General features: G+C 48.0%; 1 pseudogene; it reads right to left on the minus strand.

The window, feature by feature from the left end:
- Positions 1-4560: 4560 nt before the first annotated feature.
- LOC146875168 (uncharacterized) lies at positions 4561-5749 on the minus strand (annotated as a pseudogene).
- Between the last annotated feature and the right edge of the window lie 1046 nt (positions 5750-6795).

Genomic DNA, 6795 nt, shown 5'->3' on the forward strand with positions numbered 1-6795 from the left:
CCCATCCCGTTCCTTTCTCTTTATTTTCTTGATTGAAATGTCTCCTTCCTGCCCTTAGAATATCTTACTAGCCTAGGGAAATTATAATGGAGGGAATAGCTTGAAGCTTCTTAAGCTCACCCTATTTTTAATAGAAAAGAAAAAACTAAACAAGCAACGGCTAATTGAGACTCTTATAGATTAGCGCAAAAAAATAGATTATTTAGAAAGAGTTTCTTTGTTGTTGTTTAGTTAAGCCTCCCGGACTATCAAGCAACAAGGAAGAAACCCCGGTAGATTAAAGTATATACTACCGCTACAGACAACAAGCAAGAGCTTTCAATTCGATCAGAGAGTTCTATCTGAGAGTGAGAAAGACTTTATTCCTTATTCAATACCCAACCCTTAAAAAAGGTATATTATGTTTATCCTTGTGAAATGCGCCCTTACTACTTACACTTAACACTAACAAAATCTTCAATTGAAATAAAGCTCCTCAAGGATAAAAACCCTCGGTAACCGGCGCTACGACCCCGCAAGGCACTACTGTAGCACTCATTGGCCCTAGATTTATGTCTCAACTATCAGAGCTTTCATTCCAGATCAGATTCAGATTACGTGTTTGTGTTATATACGCAATTATATGTTGCTGGTTCGGTAAGGCTCCAAGTAGTATTCCCTCTCCCCTCGTACCAACGCTAGTTGCAGTCGCTAACCTCTGGGTCGTAGAGCTGTTTCCGGAATTCTAGGAGGGGTAAATGACCTTTGGTCTTTCTTGTCACGAGCTGGGCTCGAACCAGCGCTTTCCAGATTAAGAATCCGGATTTCCAACCTTCTGATCGTGACTTTTGTTAACCCGGTTCGTCCTTCTCGTCTTACTATAATGGACTACATCCGGGCCGCCTAATAAATGTCTTTTTTTTAAGGTGCCTATAGAAACTGTTGGATATAGGAGACAGCTTGTAGATAATAAGGGCTCATTATGCCCAGCTCGAGGAGGGAGTTGTATATGTTTTCCAGTACTGGAAAATCTTCAACGTCCCCATGCAGGTGGTCGGCTACCTGCTGAATAGTCACCCCCCCGGGCAACGGTACACCTGTGAAACGCAAGAGAGTCTCGAGTTTCGTGGAAATGAGCTCCTTAACGGAATCAAAAGCAAAGTCGGACGTGAATCAGTAACCGTTGTTGGTGTTTGCCGGTGATTGGTCTTTAACGGATGCAACTATTGGTGGTTGTTCTGCTGCAACCGAATCAACAGGATCTACTGTTGCAAGCAGGGTGGCTTTGTGGGAAAAAAGGCTTTGAAAGCGGATGCAATTGAAAGAAAAGAGAGTGACAAAACTGACGGGAATAAGGTTAAGCCAGACCTGACCCGAGGGTGACGGAGATTAGTGTGCTACCTTTTTGGGTAGCAATTAGTTAGAGAACGTGGGCAGCATTGGCTTAGGAAAGGGCGGGTTTCGGTCTGGGTGGTTTACTAAAGGTAAGGGCATTATGTAGCAAAGTGGACTTACCATTGCTATTATAAACTAAAAGAAAAGGGTTGTTCTCCTAACTAAGATTCCTTTCCTAGCCTATTCAATGTGGTCATGTAATATAATTCAATGGGAAGAGGATAGAGTACCGAGTACGAGAGCCAGTTAGTTGCTAACCGGAAGAGAAGGGAATCGCATAATTTCATCCCATTTGGTTTGGTTGCTAGCGAGTGAGGCGCAGATGGGCTTATGACCTCGAAGCTCCAGCTTACTTCGCTTCGGGGTTTAGCTATGAACCGTAACTTCAATCGATCGGTCTCGCCTGCCAGTAAGAAGCTTGACCGGGCAAATGCAGAATCATCATAGGTAAGAAGCACAACACCATGTTCCCTCTTTCCTGTCGCAACTAGTCCCCTTCTTCTGTGAGCTAGGTCCACGGTTGCTACTTCTCTCGTCTCTGGAAAAGGGAAAAAAACGAAACTATATGGTCAGTCACTTCGGGCTACTTTTTGGGGATCGTGATACTCGGGCTTATGAATGGAAGGAAATCCCCTCTCCAAGTGTGTTACTCTTTAGTTAGGGGAAAATCCCGGCCTGGGGCCTTCGCGTCCGCCCTGTATTCTGCTTCAGCACTAGAACGAGCAACCAAACTCCGTTTTTGACTTTCAAAAGAAGTGACGAGATTTCAACCCACCAACTGAACCCTTTGCGGTAGCCGGTGTCGGCTAGCAAGTTTTGGTAACACAGGTATGGCTCCGTCCGAGGATCGGTTATTGCGTAGGTAGTGAGTAGATGAATTGACGGTCCGGCCCTAATTCCAGCGAGGAGCGACTCATTGGAGCTTCGTTCACGTCAGGGTCCGGGGTAGGCGTTTCTTTTCATCGATATTGGGTTGGTGGTCCGTCAGGAAAGCCGGGTGTGGCGATCCGATCAACGAAAATAAATCCTGAAATAACATAGATAACAATATAAATCGTTCAGTAAGTACGCTAATCTTGACAGTTTTTGGAGAAAGCGTCTGTTCACTGGCCCTTTGAATGGAATCTGGAGATGTAGTTGCGTGTAGTTAACTTTTTTCTTCGAGATTGGCTTGGTCTTCAGGCAGTCTCCTATATCAAAGAAAATAGTAAGAGAAAGAAGAAGCAAGGCCCTTAGACTTAAGTATAAGGAAGGGTGAGTACCCCCATAGGGCTCTGTTATATCATTTGAATTACTCAAAAATCTCACTTTTTTGAGTTCATATTATGTCGGAATTCAACTTCGTAGAATTCCTAACCAAAGGAGACATTCTCTTTTATTGGCTTTTCCTGTGTATCCAGGGGCTATTCCTACTATATATCTTTCTAGCCTTGTATATGCATCGTAAAGATCGAAAAGAACTGGAAAGGATTGCATTTGAGAAAGAAGGGGTGGATATCTATTTCAAATATTCTTGGAGGGGCGTAGAACTCAATATACGGCACCGTCATGGAAGCCAGCCCCCTCGTAAGGATCAACCTCATGGGTAAGGATAAGGTGACGAGACTTTCTCAATTCGAGATGTTAGAAGGTGCAAAATCAATGGGTGCCGGAGCTGCTACAATTGCTTCAGCGGGAGCTGCTGTAGGTATTGGAAACGTATTCAGTTCATTAATTCATTCCGTGGCAAGAAATCCATCATTGGCAAAACAGTTATTCGGATATGCAATCCTGGGCTTTGCTCTAACCGAGGCTATTGCCTTGTTCGCATTAATGATGGCCTTTTTGATTCTCTTTGTTTTCTAAGTTTCTCCTTTTGAAAGGTGTAGTCTCTCCTACCTGAAGAGGACGAGGCCCCCGGAAATGGGGGGAAGGGGATAAAGGAGAACCCTCCAATCCCTCATTAGGGAACACCTGTAAGATGAGTCTGCCGCTTTCTTTCATAACAGAGCCGGGAATAACGGCTGGCATAGAAGTCTCTCGCACGCAAGGAGATGCATTTCTGGTACTGGACAAGCTCTTAGGGAATAATCTCTTTCTTATTTATTCCTTTTTTCCCATGACGACTAGGAACGGGCAAATCAAAAATTTCACTTCGAATTTCGGACCTCAACATCCTGCTGCTCATGGTGTTTCACGATCAGTATTGGAAATGAACGGAGAAGTGGTGGAACGTGCGGAACCACATATTGGATCACTCCAGTGCGGCACGAAGCCGCTGACGCCGAGTCGGCTCCTATGCCGCTAGCTATGCCCTGCTTGCTTGGTCCCCCGGCACGGTGGAGGTCCCGTAGCGCGTCATGAGCACCGGGCTAAGGGGCGGTTGAGCAACTCAAGCGAACCGCCCTACCTTACTACAACATAAGGACAGAAGGGAGAAGGTTGTGAAGGTGGCCTCGTTATCCACACCTCCGGTCAGATGAATGGAGGACCGACCCGGGTTTTCATGAGCGTTGGCGGGTCCTGGAGTGCCTGTCAAGGGCGCTAGCGCATACCCCGGGGTGATCATCACCACCTGCACCTCACATCTCGGCACAGCGGAACGTGTAACCCGCCTGCTGTCTCATTCAACTACATTTGTTCCTGTAATCCATAGCCTAACAGAACGCAGCAGCGAGGGACAACCCGCCCATACAGCCAGCGGGGAGGATGGCACTACTGGCAAAGACCGTCCGGCGAAAACGCCGCAGGCGCGAAGCGTGGTAGGCCTGTGCCGGGGGAGCATAGCATAGGTAGGAAAGGGAGCCAGGACGGTGGAAGAGCCAGGGGGGGCCGGGTCATTTGACGGAAATGGAAGGCTTTTCCCCTATTAGAGAAGGCCCTCTGAAGTCAAGGGGAAGTGCATGAATTCTTGGAAAAAGAGGGAGCAAGCCTATAAAAATGAATGAAAGTGAATAGATAGAGTCAACGGTACGACAGACAGCGCTGCCTACACGCGAATTAGCTTCCGAGGTCGAGCAGTCTCAATTTCACTACAGGATTTGCGAATGAATGCTGGGCTGGGCCACCTCGAATGGCGTGAGCCGCATGCGGGGAGACCCGCACGTACGGTTTTTAGGGGGATCTGGTCGAAAGACCGGCCGGCGCCCACCCGACTAGAGGGACTGAGAAATTAATAGAGTACAAAACTTATCTTCAAGCTTTACCTTATTCTGATCGTTTAGAGGGCGATCGCGGAGTCACTGAATGAAGTCCTCCGTTTCTTTCGGAGGTGCGTGCTGACCCGCAGCGAGGCAGAGATGACTAAGTTACATATGGAATATGGCGACGACAACAGCATGTCGTAGAAGGAGATAACAGGTGGAGCCAACGATCCGCTAAGACTAACGTATCTACAACTCCATCCCCGAGCGGCAGTCAAACGGAGGCGTGAATGCAAGATGCCAGCGGAATGATCGGCCGGACAGAGGCTAGGGCTGCTTCCTTCCCACCGCGTCCTTCCTTGTGTGTCGGAGATATAAAGCGAGTGCACCGGAAAAGAACGGGAACTGGGTCGATCTATTCTATGGCGAAGCATCCGAAGCATAACTGCACACTCACACGATCTTTGCCGAGAGATAGGAGCATTCGGTGGAACCGGTGAACTACACTTGCTTCTGGATAGATGTGTGGGACAGAGGGCTCGTGGTACCTGCTGCCCACCCTTCCTCCTCTGCTTTGAGAACCGTGTGAACGGAGAGTGGGCAGAAGGGAAGGAGGTCCTCATACGGAGTCGCACACTTACTTGAGCAGTGCGGAAGACTGGGGAATGGGTTGAGTAAACTCCCCTGGGGCCGGAAAAATAACAGACGAAGCTTTACTTAGATAGGGCTTTTATTGGTCTTTTTTTTTTCTTAGTGATTGGAAGGGAGGGCGCCTGGGTATGTTACAAAAGGGGAAGGCAGGGGTAGTACTTCGAATGGCGAAACGAAGGGCTAAATAGCGCCAGTGATTCTCTGAGCCGGTCTGGATTTTCAACGCCTCGGGAAACTGGTCGAGATAGATTAGATGACAGCACCCTTTTCCTCTCTTCCTTACCGGGAGGGCAATCTTATGGCCTTCACCTCCCGCCCGGCCCGGAAATAGAACCCAGCCCCCCCTTCTGATCCATTCATTTCTGCAAGCAGGGGGGATCCAGAGCTAATCCTCCCGTCTATTGCATAACCTAAAAAAGCTAGAAGCAAAGTACCTAAGGTGCGCTCCGCCCGGTGACTAAGAAATTGGTTTGCGCTTTGAAGTGATGAGGTCGCAAAGAGGGAAGTAGGGCGACGAAAGAAAGGCTTTCCCTCCCTAAAAAAAAAGGCGACCAGCTTTCAATACTAGTTGTTACGTTACGCTGCCATTTTTCCAATATCATTGAATAGCATGGCCTGCCTGGGGCTAAGGTAACTCAAGTGGGAGAGCCGTGTTATGGGTGACCTTATTGCACGGTTCAGAGAGCACTTGTGTATGTGATGCAAGTGAACGTGTACGAAAAAGCTGTATCTAGGGTGAGTTCTTCGTTCCGTCGTCGACCCTATCTATGTTTCTACGATGGCCCAAGAACACGCTCATTCTTCAGCCGTAGAGAGACTTTTGAATTGCGATGGTACCATTACGAGCTCAATATATACGAGTGTTATTCCGTGAAATAACTCGAATTTCAAATCATTTACTTGCTTTAACTACTCATGCTATGGATGTGGGAGCATCAACTCCGTCCCTGTGGGCTTTTGAGGAGCGGGAGAAATTGTTGGAATTCTATGAAAGAGTCTCGGGAGCCAGGATGCATGCCAGTTTCATACGACCAGGTGGAGTGGCACAAGATCTGCCTCTTGGCTTATGTCGAGATATTGATTCCTTCACACAACAATTTGCTTCTCGTATCGACGAATTAGAAGAGATGTCAACCGGCAACCGTATCTGGAAACAACGATTAGTGGATATTGGTACTGTCACTGCACAGCAAGCAAAGGATTGGGGATTCAGTGGTGTAATGTTAAGAGGTCGTGCGACATGAAGACATTGATAGCAATATGGGGGGAGTCCCCATCAGGCAACAACGGTTCTGCCTGACCCTACTTAAGCATGCATATTCTGTCAGCGAAGACTTGGTGTGAAGCCTTGGAGCTTACGTTAGAAGAGCAAAAGGCCCGGGGCTAGGGTGAGCTGAGGGGGGACAGCGTAAGTGAGCGAATGTGTGTAAGCCCAGTCAAACATGACTGTTCTAGGCGGGGCGGGCCACCCACCTTCGAATGGTGTTGGTCCTACGGACCGTGAATGGATTCGCCTCTGGCCTCTGGGCACGTCGGAACCGCATGAGTTCACCGGGGTGGAGCACAGTCCGCCAAAATCGGCATAGGTTAGGTGCTATTGATGGAACATGGTAAGCCTATCTTTCTCCATATGGAAGTGCTGCGGGCA

The sequence above is a fragment of the Vigna unguiculata genome, unplaced genomic scaffold (genome assembly GCF_037176805.1).
Source record: "Vigna unguiculata cultivar grain cowpea cultivar isolate G323 ecotype 2 unplaced genomic scaffold, ASM3717680v1 ptg000159l, whole genome shotgun sequence".
Lineage (NCBI taxonomy): Eukaryota > Viridiplantae > Streptophyta > Magnoliopsida > Fabales > Fabaceae > Vigna > Vigna unguiculata.